A 15678-nucleotide genomic window follows, 5' to 3' on the forward strand; every position below is an offset into this window, starting at 1 on the left:
TACTCTTATATCTTTGTTTTACGCGGTTAGTTGCATGATCTGAGACAGATGCATTTTGTTACAGCATTCTTTTTCTTTCTTCGAATTGAGCCTTTAAAATGTTAACATATTGCATTTTCTCCCATTAAAGAGAGGGGATTTTAGCATTTTTATTTTTTCACTTATAGAAAAAACTGTCTTTGTTAAACAGTAGTTATATGTCGCCTGTGTCGATCAGTATACGGAATATGGATTTTAATGGAAAATACAGTTATTTTCAGAATGAAAACATATTTATTGTTAAAATTTAGTCACAGCCACATTAAGGGAAATTCCCTCCTCTTAATTCCTCAGTATTGTATCATGTCTACGGTAAAATGACCTAATACAGAATGTCTCGTTGTTGGAGTAGGGGATAAATGTACGAACTTTTGCTGCGTGTTGTGAAACTAGTTTGCTCCACTGGTAAACTTGGTTGCATCAGTTTCTTGTTCGCTCTCTGGCTGTAGCCGAACTAAGTCCTACTTGTGAGTGACAAGCATTCTTTCCAAGGGAGAGAGCATTTATAGCCCCAGTTTTGAGTGGCAAGTTGTCACCCCCGGCGACAAATGCATTCCAGAGGCTGTCTCGTAAAGATGCATCATTTACAGTTGCGCTGGATCTGATATCGTTAATTACTAACTCTGAGTGACAGAGACGAACTCAATTTAGTTTTGTTTAAATATCTGGGGTTTTTATTGCAGTTCTGTTCAGTGATACAAATGGTATCAACTGCGTATAAAAACGCATGCGATTAGTTGATACACGTAATGTATGGAATGCACCATTTGTATAATGTTCAGACTTAATCTTCTTGACTTTGGCACGAGTCTGCTTCACTTTCATAGTACTCGGCATCAGTATTAAAGGTCTAGGCAAAGTTGTGCATCTCTTGAGCGACGGAAGTTCCGATGCATGTCACCGCTCAGACCGTGACGATAGTCTGCCGAAAGTTACATTGTCGGATTCGAAATTCTTGTGTAATTTATGGCAGAACAAACCCCACTCAGCTATGGTTTTGGTTTCAAAAGAGGACCCTCATTTTGCCAGGTTCTCTGTTGGCCACAGGGAACGTAGTACCAACAATAAGACAGTATCCGCAGGTTAGTGGCAGGAATGATGGGAGGGTGGGGGAGGGGGTCGTTAAAATGTAATCCGCCCAGGTAGCTTGTGGCAGAGGCACGCAAGGTGTCTTTTGTGCACCATCTCTTTCCAGGTAAGATCTTTATGACTGCTGGTACCTAAATATTGTCCCATTCCCTTTCGTAATGGCGTTTCCTGTTTGATATTGCATTCTTCTTTTCACTTTTTTTTTATTTTCTTCCGTTCTTTGTCCTATGTCCTTCTGTTTTCTGTAATATAATGCAGGTAATACTACTAATACAAGGATTCTTTATTACTTTATTGAAATGACGTGCATAATAACCGAGCCTTATATGTTTGCTACATGTAAATGGCGAAATATATTATTAAGAGATAAAAATTACAAGTAATTCGTTGGAATTACTTTAAAAATGCTGCACATTTTTGAGTCTGCATGTTTAGCTTATAGTAAGAGGACGCTGTATCTGTGTATCATCTTGCTATATATCTGTGTTTGACTGTACTTTCTCTCTTCCTCTGCTCTGCTCACGTTCATAAATTTATCTGGAGAACTGGATATGCATAGAGACAGAGGGAGGAGAAAACAAATGGGGTTATTCAGTAAACGTGCTCTGTGTCAGGTTTTTCGAAGTTCATCCAGACAGGAATATTCCCACACGATACAATTTAGTCACTAAATGTACTAACGTCACCCCCAGAAGTTATCTCTGTGAAAACAGTGTCTGAGTCGGTCAGTCAGCGCAGAGGGAGGACTAAATTCGCTTTTATCACACGTCCAATCGCAGTGCAGAAGAGTGTGGGTTGTAGAGCGGAGGAGGAGGAGGTCTCGAGGGGAGTGCCTCGCGAAAAAGAAGCTGACAATCGGTTGAGTTGTTTGAGTGCCATCAAGCCAGGTGACATTGATTGAGTGCTGTTTGTGCCATACTCCGTAGCATCTTCGTCTTGATCACAGTGCCCGCTTTCACTAGGCAACACTGGGCACTTTACTGCTACCACATTGTTTATTGGCATGGCGCCATGTTTTGTCACATTGTCTCTCGTGCATAGGAGAGAGAGAGAGAGAGAGAGAGAGAGAGAGAGAGAGAGAAAGAAAGAAAGAGAGAACCTACTATTTTAGGACTGTTTGTGTATGAGAGGCTCCTATTCTAGTAGTTTTCCAAACTTCATGCAATATGGTATATCTTGCAAAATTTCTTATTCCATTCCATTTTCAAGCAAATAGAAATTAGTTTTGACTTAATAATGGCTTGTCTTTCTTTATGCGACATGATGGCTTGTGAGCTAAAAAGTCTTTTAACGTGTCAGGTAATGGAACAGACATTTTGAGCTGGAGAGCCTCTCTCTCTCTCTCTCTCTCTCTCTCTCTCTCTCTCTCTCTCTCTCTCTCTCTCTCTCTCTCTCACACACATGCACATGCACGCGCTCATATACACACGCATATATATATATATATATATATATATATATATATATATATATATATTTATTTGTGTATATATGTATGTGTGTATATATATATACAGTATATATATATACACATAAAGTGCACACAGATACGTTATTCTCATTATATTATGCAGCTTAACACAGAGGCAGGGCATTAGCCATGGAGTCAGACACGCAGATGAATATTTGCATGTGACAGGCTATAGTGATATATAATTTTTCACTTTAGACGTATATAATTTTTAGTGGCCCACACGGCATGGCATATTTGAAGGGTTGTGTCTGATGTACTTTAAGGTCGCCCTATGAAGTCATTCTGTGGATGTTGGCATTTTCATACTTAAATGTGTATTGTCTTTTCGCCATCATATGGTTGAACTGTATTTTTATGACAAGCAGAGGTGGTAGCCTGACTCTTTTATCTACCACAGCCTAGGGAAAATGGAAAAAAGAGTGGCTCTAAACCCAAATGGATGCAATAGACTCGTCGATTCTTTTTCTTTTTCTCCCTAGCTTTGTACGCTTGGTTATAAAAAATCCTGAAACGGTGTCAGCAGTGCTTCTCACAAAGTGACTCTTATATATAAGACAGATCTGACTGGAATTTCTCTTATATCATACTTACATGAGAGAGAGAGAGAGAGAGAGAGAGAGAGAGAGAGAGAGAGAGAGAGTTCGACATCAAACAAGCAATATATCTCACAGACACACTGGATGATGCTAAGGTCTGATGAGCAATATTTCTCACACGCACACATACACAAACGCACACGAGCACACACACACACACAGTCACAGAAAAAGAGAGAGATATGGTCTGGTGAGCAATATTTCTCACATGGGCAACGCTTCTGTCAGCTCTCGTAAAGTCTCGAAGGGGCCTCCTTTCCCTTCGAGCTGTCTTGAGTAAAGTCTCAAGTGTGTGATTGGTTCTCCTAAAACGAAGCAGTCTCCTCTCTGTGACTTCGTATATTCTTTATATATTACGAAGCCTTTTTTGGTCATTTTTTGGAAGTCAAGATTAAAGGTTAGAGAATACACTGGTATTTCTGGAAGGGTTTCAGGTAGTACGTTTTTTCGTATCGTTATATTCTTATTTCTTGTTATGATGGACTTTGTAGTGTGCAGTTCAACTGCTTCATTGCCAGGTAATGTCTGAACTGTTCAGTCACTCGAGAAGTGTAATCTTGCAGCAGCTCGCAATGTCTTAGTGTTGCAGATGGAGATTTCTTTTATGCATAAACAGAAGATCTAGAAAGTGTGTTACAGTGAACGCTCGGTGTTAAGCCATCAGTTCTTGATCTTCAAACAGATTTACATATACGTCTTGGCTAAGGATGAAAATGGAAAGAAAATGAAGAAAAGCACGATGGTAGTCTACAAGAGAATTCAAAGGACTGGACTGCACTCCAAATGTTGCGAGCATTTTAGAATTTGGAGCTACACTGGGGCCATTAAGTAGACTTCACATTGTTGCTCAATTTATCCAGCAGCCTTCGGCGTCAGTTTGTGCTTTGCTGATTACTTCCACTGTATTCATTTGTTGTTGGGTTTTCATGTTTTGCAGGCAGATTTCTGCAAATTTGGTTTGAGTAAAAAAGTATCGGTTAAATTTCTTTTTACGCCACATTTTAGGGACAGTATCTCTTAAGGAAATCACATAAGCAGTTGTTCCATTGACAAAAAATATGCTTCAGGGTCATTCTTGTTCTTTCGAAAACTTGCTTAAGGAATCTCCTACTTGTTACCTTTATTTTTTACTTTACGTCATGCAGTCTTCAGAAGGTGTCATGTATTTTTTATATAATTCATGAATTTATGGTGTGGAAGTTTTCATGAAGTTTGCATGGATTGAGTGATTCACCCTTTGGGATTTAATTTTTTTTTAATTATATCCGAATGAATGATAAATGAAAACGTACTTCTGACGTCGATGTTAATTCGCTCTTGATCTAAGAACATTAAAACAGTTCTTTTAGAAAGCTGTTATTCACGTGTTGTGAAAAGACTTTTGATTTTATTGACGTCTGTTTCTGGTTAACACTGAGTATTAACACTGATTATTAACATTGCGGATCTTGAGAGAAACCTTTTTAATCATGCAATTATCATATCTGCTCCAGTAACGCTTTAATTGTTTCTCTTTGGATATGCAGTCAGTGATATTTTCTGAAATGTTTTTCTTTGCATTTTTTATTTACATTAAAAAAGGTTCATTGGAGGTTCTGCCATTTTTAATACAATGTTTTCTTCCAGGTACGTCTGAGAAAAGGCTGGACGGCAAATGTCTATTCAGAAAAACCATGTAAGTTTTAATAGTTTATTTCTAACGAAAATCCTTCCCGACAACGTCCTCTCTCTTGCTGATGGGGTTACAGGTCGTCCAGTACTTTCAGTGTGCTGGTTTGCCCTGGAAGGCAGCCTTCCTTCCTTTCTTTCACTTGAAGGTGGAAGAGTCCCCTCCAAATTATCAGCTTAATAGACGGTTCGGATAGCGCTAAACAGGTCATTACTAAGGGTGTTATTAACGGAATGGATGGGCGGTAGGCGGGAGAGAAGGAGGATCTCCGGGCATGGTTTGAAGTCAGAAGGAAGGATGGGAGGTATGGGTGTGGGTCGGTCCTTGCGCTGTAGAGCTTGTATCTTCTGTTCCGTGTTACTGGCGCCGTTTTGTCTTATTTTCTTCGTAGCTCCTGCATTGAGAAAGTGGGTCGAAAATAGTGGGAATTAAGAAAGGGTCGTTAACGTAAATCTCGACCGTAAGAACGTTACATATGTAGGGGCAAGTAGTAAGAGATGCACTGGCCGGGCTGGATGACGGCAAGTCAAAATATGGTTTAATTAACCACAAGAAACACTGATGTGTTTTTCGACCTTGAGATGTGTGTGTGTATGATAGAAAATATTACTCAGTAATAATTGCTTATGTAACATATAATAGAAATTTATCGCGTGGCCTAAAAATGACCAGGTCAGTACCGAAGATAACTAACTATTTGCTTAGAGTTACTTTACAGCATTATTTTTCACAGTATCTAGATACCAAACCAATGCAGACTTTTTCATCAATATGGTTCATGGTTCTAATGACGCGACAAGCTCCTTCGATTTCATATGTGGAAAGTACAATGTAACGAAATAATTATAGTTTCAGGGCCATTTTAGAGTTTAACGGAACGTTTTCTTCCAGGTATTTGGAGCTTAGAGGGTCTCTCTCTCTCTCTCTCTCTCTCTCTCTCTCTCTCTCTCTCTCTCTCTCTCACACACACACACACACACACACACACACACACACACACACACACAAATACATAAGTATGCGTCAACTCCAGATACAGGGCGCAAAATATCTTGCACCTTATGTCAGATTCCGAATTTAAGAGTAACGTAATTTTTTTTTCTTGTAAATGCTTCAAATAATGTCCGAATTTACACAGGGTAGGTTGTTGAGAAGGTATTCCCGTAAGCGAGGGAACCAATGTATAGCTAAATTTGTCCCGTTCTCTCGACAGGTGGAGACGCGGATGTGTTCCACTCGAATAGGTATAACAAATTTTTAATGCTAGCTTTTCATCAGAACTGTTTCAGTAAAAAATAAAAGACTTTTTGTGTGTAGAAATGGATAGATAAGAAAACCGAATCTCGGGCTAAGATGCCAATGCCTTGGGGACTCAGCGGCTGATCAAATTTTGTTCGGATTTTTCTCCTGGAACACTGTGCTTTTCGCTGAACTTGCTTTCCTGAGAGGGGTAGGTTATTATACGAGCTAAGTTTGGGCGAGTTAAAAGAAATGTTCCCAAGTTGTGATGTCAAAAGAAATATTTTAATTATTTGAGATTTAACTCTTCGCTGATGGTGTAATTTTCGACCCTCATTACTTCTCAGTAAAATCATTTTTATTCAGCTTTATGAAAACTTTACTTCAGAAATGGTGTAACCCTATTTTTACCTGTTGGTTGTGGTAAGATGTCATTCGGGTGGCTTCATATTAAAAGCAAGACAGTGGTAAGCTGCAAACATCTTTTGATATCACATTCACTCATCCTCGGAATAACATACATCGGAGGGGAACTTATGATACGCGATCCGTCACCAGGGGGGGCTCGAATTACCGAATGGTTGGGGGAACGACGACGTTTCAGTGACTCTTGAATTTAACACTAAACGACTTTTGTAGCTTACTGTAATATATATATATATATATATATATATATATATATATATATATATATATATATATATATATATATATATATATATATATATATATATGTGTGTGTGTGTGTGTATGTATGTATGTATTATGTATATACTGTATGTATGTATGTATGTATGTATGTATATATTTATATGGGTTGTCTCATTTTGTGCCTGAGTTCGTTATATAAATTTAATTGTCTCACGACTGACGAAAGGACAGACTGTAGAAGTCAGAGCAACAAAAATTTGACCTTGGATTTCAAGGTTAATGTTTCCCCTGTTTGGGAAACCCACGCATGGGTGCTTCTTCGCTTGGAAACACTACCCGAACGCTGAACCATAAACTGTGCTGTCATTACGGCGAAGGCGTTGGCGCTAAGGGTTACTCGAGGAGTCAGATGTGTGGATTATGTCACATGTAACTTAATTATTTTGCGATATGCGAATACTTTAGTTTTTAAAAGGTAAATCATAAATAGATTTCCTCTCTCTCTCTCTCTCTCTCTCTCTCTCTCTCTCTCTCTCTCTCTCTCTCTCTCTCTCTCTCTCTCTTAAAAAAGAAAGATTCCGTTAATTAATGGTTGTGTGACCGTAAACCATAAAAAAATATATTTTTGAAGATAAAGAATGAATGGGGTCTTTACCTGGTCAGTATCCCGGATGAAGCAGATGACACCCGAAAGTGCTTATCAACCTGTAAAATATCAGATCCTAATTTTAGTCATGAACACAGATTGTTCATAATGGAATCTGGTCACATCGAGGACCCACTCGAAGGCCGAAAAGGGTCGTCATTTCAAGTGAGGTTTGAAGGGAGTTCGAGTTCGAGAGAGGGTGGGATGGGGGTGGGGAGGCGGTTTCCTGAGGGTGGAATCGGACGAGAGGCTTCGAGAGTTACGAGGCTGGATCTGCCTCGCCCACTCCCATCCGTTTAATGCATTACACGCCCAGGTGTCCCTAAATCGCTATGTAAATGACGCCATATTCGATGATATTCGGGCGGAAGATCGATCCGGTTGTGGGTGGAAAGAAATATACAAAAGGAATTGTACTGGGGATTCATAGGTTGGTTTGTTGTGTGTCGGGTCTTTCCAAAGGTGCAGGAACCACAATGAACAGAATAGGGAGGATGCACAATACACTTGAGGAGACCGAGTCTTAAAGGATCGATTAAGGATATAAGATGGACCATTCGTGTTTTGTATGCCGAGTAATAAAAAGTTAATCTTCTATATCATCAGGTTAAACCGAATATTTTCAAATGAACTTTGTTTACTAATTTCTTTGGTTGGATTTTTTTTGTAATTTGCATAATTACATTTCTACAGTTATTTCCTTAATAGTAATAGTTAAAGGTGCTGTATTATATATTTCCTTAGCTTCCATATTAAGAATAGGCAATTTGAATGAAAGTAACTTGAAATTGCTGGCCGTTATTTATGATTTGTTAGTTTCATATCCTATTGCAGTCTTCGGCATAATTTGGCTTATAAATATTCCGCTACCATGTTTACACCGTTTTCGCTCTGAAATCAGCAGTTTGCCAATGACTGGTACCATGATTATCTCAGAAAGCAGTCCTTTCGGTGGGCTGTTATTTGCAGGTACAGTATATACACAAGGAAAGCAATTCATCTCTCACACTATATATATGTATGTATGTATGTATATATATATATACATATATATATATATATATATATATATATATATGTATGTATCAGTATATATATATATATATATATATATATATATATATATATATATATATATATATATATATATATATATATATGTAGATGTATGTAAGTTGAAGTAACTGCTCCCCTATGTATCCTTATCTATTGTCTGTCTGTCACTAACCTTGTACTTAATTTTACCTAATTATGTACTGTTAGGATTGTGTATGTGCACAGTATTTGTATGTACAAATGCACACATGCCTGCAAAATTGCTCATAGGGTAGTTGCGTATGCATGTATAACATACAAGAAACCACATTAATTGATGAGCATCATTTATTTCAGGTAAGTGTACTCTCTCTCTCTCTCTCTCTCTCTCTCTCTCTCTCTCTCTCTCTCTCTCTCTCTCTCTCTAAGTAAAACCAGGTGTTTGGTAATCTCTCGTGATCAGGCGTGTTTGATGACAAATACTCAGAAAATCTCGGCAGATAGAAAGCTCTCTTTCGGACTGCCTTTTTTCTTCTTCTTTTTCTGTTTCTTTGAAGGGAAGAGAAAGATTTAAGCAAGTAAGTGACAAGAAAGAGGAAAACCTCTCGCACTGGAAGTGCATCCCTTAAACGAGCATTCTCCGGGAAGTGTCAACGAAGTAAATTGCAACGTAAACACGTCTGACGATGTTTATTCGATTTTCAGGACGCTGCCTTCCTTGCATTTCGGGTCCTGAGTGTCTCTCGAGTTGATGGGTGAGATTTACTTGTACACTCCGTTGGAGGAGCTCCTTGTCCGATTCCGCAGAACTACCTTTAAACTTCCTTGAAGGGGATCACTGCCCCGCTCACCTTTGTCAGGCAGGTCGAGTGTCTTCGCCGATCCTAGACATCAGCCTGCGAGTTTGGGTCGTGTTTACAGTTTTTACAGTTCTTTGTTACGAGCTAACTTCTTCTTTTTTAAAATCTTGGATCCTTTGTTCTTTTTCTTTTTTGTTGGCTTTTGTTTATGTTGTGGCTTTCTTACGGATAAACGTATTCAGCAATTTTACATGAAAAAATTGGTAATTTTAAGTTTCATGTATCTGTTACTGAATAAAATTCTCTCTCTCTCTCTCTCTCTCTCTCTCTCTCTCTCTCTCTCTCTCTCTCTCTCTCTCTCTCTCTGTGATTTTTCGGTCTTTTCTTTTTCAATCCCTAAGATCCTTTTGTCAAGTACTGTAAGTTTAGGTGAAAGCCCAGTTGTAAAGAACATACTGAAAATCAGGCCAGCTTTAAGATCTGGCCGCTTTCTGGGCGTGTTATTGTAAAAAACATAAAAAAGCAAACACATCAGCTTACTGTTCCACAAATATTTAACGGATACCGCATTGCAAAAATCGTCAGGCGTCTGCCCAGCTCTTAGGATCAGTATGAAGAGTATAATTTTGCAGGTATTCGAATGGGGTAAAAAGGAGCAGAACGGAAAGGAAATAAGGCGTGTGGTTAAAGGAGTACTGTTGAATTTCGCTAGGGAAGTAGATAACTTACAATCCCTGCCATATCATGCCAGATTTAAAGTAGGGAAAATATGTAGTGTTATCTACTAATGTGAAGTAGCAGTACATTTACAGAATCAAAGACGACGTAGTTCCAAATTTACCATCACACCTTTTCACGTCAGTTATTTGCCTTTAAAATCTACTGTCATCCAAGAATTTATTTTCCTTCCATCATTTGAACTCACTGGCTTTAACCTGCTAAATTGTCTCCCTGGGTTATAAACCATCTCAGATCAACCAATACTCTTATTTTGAAAAGTTGAAGAAGTTCATGGATCTGCTGACAAGTGAACCAGCCCAATAATCCTAACATCACCGGGAACATCATCATCAATTCCGAAGTCAGAACTGATGGCATGACTTTCAGTGACAAGTTCAAATAATAGCTAAACCTTCTTGGGGGAGGGTGTCGATGATGTAATCCCTTCAGCGGGGTAATCCCCTCTCCCGAGTTTCTTTTGAGTCATTTGAAAAAGAAAATCAAATTACGTTTCCCGGTTTTGGAAATGAATTTCAAATTCAGCTCCTGGTAACACACTGTAAAATTACCATTTCAGATATGCATAGCATGAAGAAGGAAGGGGAATAACTGATTTCGAATAATACAGGAAAATATCGAATAATAAAGGAAAATGTTTTTGATTGCTGTAGGAACCCAGATTTGGATGAATCTGTTAATGGCTGCTAACTTACCAAAATGGCAGCAGTTCAGGAAGCTGACTCCAAGGCTGTTTCATTTTCGTTGGTGATTGCAGTGCTCGTCACACTAAATGGCTGGGTTCAGTTACTGGCACAGACAATCATGTGATTTCTGCTTTAGATTTTTCCACAATTTGTGGTTGTGAGCAGTTAATGACTGAAGCCATACACCAATATGGCCACAATCTTTACCTGGTATTCACAGATGTTACAGGGAGTGTATCTTGTGGAGTAGGTTCGCGGGTGGTACTCATTTGATCAGAGGTTGATTAAGGTTGATGTGGCTGTGAATGTGGTAATTCATGATGTTACTTTTTCAAGAAGGGTATACTTGAAATTCCAGGCCAGTTGAGATGGTATTTACTGTGATCTTATTGAACTCAGGGAGCAATATTTATAGACGTCTAAATGACCATCCTAGCACCATTATCGAGAGGACACCTCCTTCTGAAATCAATTTTCTTCTTACAAATAAGCCATGCTTTACCGCTGCATGTAAGTTTGCCTACTATGAAAAATAAGAAGCTTATCATTCATGAAGGAACAGTCGATCGGACCTTCTGTGGCATAATTCCACTGAGCTTAGAAGCCAAATTGGGGTTGTCTATGAGGGTGTGAAGGAGATCGTGGTGTCCAGTGGCGATGGCCATAAGTGGTGGTCTACGCTTAAGTCATTACTTTTTGGAGTTGGTGCTAGTGTGCCTAAGAGTTTGATGGAACTCCTGCTTATTGCCTTAAACAGAAGGCAAAACTTTTTTTGCGGAAGTCTTTGTAAGAAAAGTGTGGTGAGTCCTTGGTGTTGCCTCGGCTTTCAGATTTACAGAAGTCAAAACTTTGCTTTTGGGGCTGGACAGTTACGACGGCGTAGACCTTAATGGGATCTTTCGCACCTTTGTTAAAATGTCTGTTGATTTCTTTGCTCTTAAGATTACTACTATTTTCCTTAAGTCAGTCGGACTTGCAAGTTTTCCATCTGTTTGGAGGAAGGGAAACTTTGATGCATTACCTAAGGGACAAAGTCTGTCCTCATGCCCCTCAGGATATATGCCGATTTCAGTTCCCCAAGGTTTTTGAGAAGTTACTCTGTAAGCATATTTATAGTTTTTTATTTTTTTAAGATAATAACGTGCTGCCAGGATTACACTGTCAGAAAGGTCGAGAAAGAGGGTCTCCTTTCCACATTTACCATGAAGTTGATTTAGCTTATCTGTTGATGTAATTTACAAAGTTTCGATTCTTGTAAAATAAAAGTCCCGAAACATTTAGCTACTTGTTAACATCAGCGTGAGTCATTCCATATATTCCAGAAAAAGAATAAAGAAGCCAAATGAAGGGGAACAGAGTCTCTCAGTTATGGGTGGAAAAAGGGAGAGAACAATCCAGGATTTCGGAGAAGGGAAAAGAAGTTACGACCCTTCCATATTCATCAAGACTTTTTTTTCCATTCACTTAAAACTTCTCTGCATAACTCGCATTGAAAAATGAGATTGTTTTCTCTTACTGTCACTTTGTACGGAGGTTCTTCTTCTACAGGGAATGGACTGTGGGGCTTTCATAGTATAACTTGTTACATGTAATATATACTCGTGTATTCTTCTTCCCAGCTTGTTCCCATTTTTATATGGGGTCGCCGTTCTAAAATCGTGTATATGTATATATATATATGTATATATATATATATATATATATATATATATATATATATATATATATATATATATATATATATATATATATATATATATGAGTATAAGTACGGCTGTCATCACTTGGAAACGTATCTATCATAATGATTTTCAGAGCTATATAGCATTTTAAGCTTGATGTTTTCTTTTTGATTGTAATATGATCAACAGCTAAGTTGGATCATTATTACGTGACACGTTCGTTATAACTCCTCTGCTGCTGAATATTATCATATTAAGTTGTGGGTTAAGAAAAGAGTTGTTGGATAAGAAACGATTAAGAAAACAGTCACTTTGTATTTCTTGTTTTTAGAGAATTTCTGCTGTCTTTGTTATAATGAATTCCTTGAAGAGGATGAAGACTGATGAAAAATACAGCCCATTAATTTGTCGAGCCAAACAAAAGGGAAATTGCTCGAGTGAGTTATTCTCAATGCAACGGTAAACAAAACATGAGTAGTGTCTTAAATGACATAATGATGTACTGGCTGGATGTTTTAACACCCGTTCACTTACTGACTGATTTTGACATAATTTTCTGAATCTTTACGTCTCGCATGATGGATTACATCAATATCTTTACTCATAAAACAATGAAGAAAAGATGCTATGAACAGCAGATAGAACCAGTACAAACACAATTTTGTAACAGCAAAAACAGTGTAATGAAAACAAGGCTGTTTTTGCTTGCTTCGTGCTTGTCCCGTAGTAAGTCATTACGCTTTATGCGCACATTTCAGTGTCTACTATGATATCGGCTTAAAATTTCTGTGAGGAACCCATAAATTCTGCCACCATTTTCATATAAACTGCCAGCGGAAAAGTTTTTCAATTTAGTGGTCCCCACATTTTGTTGGCCCTCTCGGGCTTAGGAAAAGCCATCCCGTAATATAGCGCCCCCTCCATAGTTTTTTTCTATTTTACCCCTCTACCTTTACATCATTTTTGTGCTTCCATTTTTACGATCTGTTTTAATGAGGTTCTGGAATTTTTATCTTTTTAGTTTCCATCTCCAAGGAGAGTTTTTTCATATATAAAGGAATTAACGATTTGTAAAGATCGGTAGTCGATGAGGGGAAGGGAAAATGGCTCGGTTAATATTGACTAACCCCCTCCTTCTCCAGTCTCGCTCTCTTGGACGCATTAATCAAATTCGGCAGTTCAGTATTATGTTGACTTTTTCCAGTTCAGATTTCTAAACTTATGGCAAGAATCTCCTTGTGTTGACTTTTATTACGGGAATAATTTTGCATTTTAGCAGTTATGGTCATATCGAATTCCAGTCCCTGATTTTTTTTGTACATTTAGAAGATTATATATATATATATATATATATATATATATATATATATATATATATATATATATATATATATATGTACATACATACGTACATATATAAACTGTAAGTGTGAATGGTTTTGATTCCTGTTCATTTATGTGAATTTTATATTTGAAGAGTAATATAACGCCTGATAGCCGTTTTATGAGTATACAATCACTTTCTTGAGTAAAAGTAATTATACATTAAAACAAAGTTCGGAAAACTACAGTAATTCCAGCATTCTAAATACGCTAAAGAGTGGTAAAGAGACAAGATTGCATCGATGCATTATCGACTTTGCTTTTTCAAAACAGATTATGTTTTTTTTTTTTAGCACAAGCACGGATGTCTGTGGGAAATGAGATGTACTTATTTTTAAGAAGGCATCTAAAAACTTCGACTGTCTTAACTATGAACGTTTTTTTATATATATTTCATGAAAACAATTGCATTGAGGCATTTATCTAAAGAACTGCACATGGCTTAGTAACTTGGGTAAAAAGTTCTTACAGAAATTGTCCAACATAGAAAGTTTTATTGTGTATTTGAAGAAGAATTTCATCCAAAGTGAATCAGTTTTATATATTAAGGAGAGGGGTTGTGTTTGGTGACTTGCCAAAAAGACAGTTTACGTTTCCAAGGCAGCATGAATCAGTTAGACGCACCTCTTGTATAATTTTGTTACAATAATTTCATTACTTCGGGTCACACGTTCTGTCGTTAAAGATAAGTATTTTACTCAAGTTTTAATAATTTTGTGGCAGTTTGTGTATGCAGAAATTTGGTTGCTTGTGTAGCATTGCAACAGCGCATGTATGGTTATCATGTTGTTGGAGTGATTGCGTAATTTCTTGCCGGTAGCTGTATATGGTTAAGAATTTATTTATTTACCCGCTAATAGCTCCGGTCGTATTGTTTATTAATGGGCCGCAGTGTGTTGGACATTCATTATTTGCACGAAACCTCTGTATTGAAATTGATAAGCACAAAAGCTTAATTTGTTTTATTCGAAAACCAGTTAGAAATGGCTTTCGTTAACTTCCACGTTTCTATGCAGGTATTACTGAAAATTAGGACTTCGGTGGGTCCTGCCGAAAAGGAAAATGAGAATCGTGGTCTGAGAACGTAGGATCCGTGATCGAACTTCCAAAGAGGATTGGTCACCCCGTGGGTGGAGGGGGCTGGAGGGTTTTACGTTGTGGAGGGGGAAGAGACTAGAAGGGAGAGGGCTCAGGATGAACCCTAGCATCATCATCCTCCTCCTCCTCTTGCCCCTACGCAGGGCGTTCCCGGTGGGAAGAACTACGTAAAGCAAGCCATGTTTAGGATTTCAGAATGTTTGCATATTGCTATCTCCGTGTGGGAATAGTTGCATTCAGATTAATTTGACATGGAAAGGAGTTTTTATTTCGTATAGTTATTGTGAGGTGGGCATGTTCGAGTGGAGGCATTCGTGGATGAAGGAGGCGATTCATCGTTCCTTCTTCTCTTGGTCAGGGAAGGGCCCGGGTTGGAGTAGAGGGATGAATAGAGTGGGGGATCTTCCTCGGGGCATACACTGTGTTCTTATTTTTGCTGTTGGCGTTGGCTTAGGCTTAGCGAGGTGGCTTTCAAAGTCTTTGGATATCATTTGCTCTTGGAATATTGGTTGTATTTGTTTAGTGAAGTGGATCGGTACGTTTATTCATATTTTTGGGAGGCGCTGTTAATACAGCAACTGCAGAGTTATTCCACAGGAGTTTTTTCAGCGATGTTGAAATCTTGGGTCTTACCCATATATGGTTGTGGCGTTTGTGTGTGTGTGCGTGTGCCTAGCTTGGAGCGGAATGGGATGGTTTGGAATAAGTTGAGATGTGAATTGCAAACACCTGAGATGTTAATAATCATTGACTGACCTTAACTGTAGGAAATTAGGATTATTGACCTTAACTGTAGGAAATTAAAGTTAATCACAGAAATATAATATATAAAGAGACCTTGACTGATTAACCA

The 15678-nt window shown here is 38.1% G+C and overlaps 1 protein-coding gene across 13 annotated transcripts in view; it reads left to right on the forward strand.

The window, feature by feature from the left end:
- Nucleotides 1-15678, forward strand: part of LOC136828668 (FERM domain-containing protein 4A-like) — a 730015-nt gene that overhangs the window by 627934 nt on the left and 86403 nt on the right. The window lies entirely within an intron of this gene.

The sequence above is a fragment of the Macrobrachium rosenbergii genome, chromosome 43 (genome assembly GCF_040412425.1).
Source record: "Macrobrachium rosenbergii isolate ZJJX-2024 chromosome 43, ASM4041242v1, whole genome shotgun sequence".
In the NCBI taxonomy this organism is placed as follows: Eukaryota; Metazoa; Arthropoda; class Malacostraca; order Decapoda; family Palaemonidae; genus Macrobrachium; species Macrobrachium rosenbergii.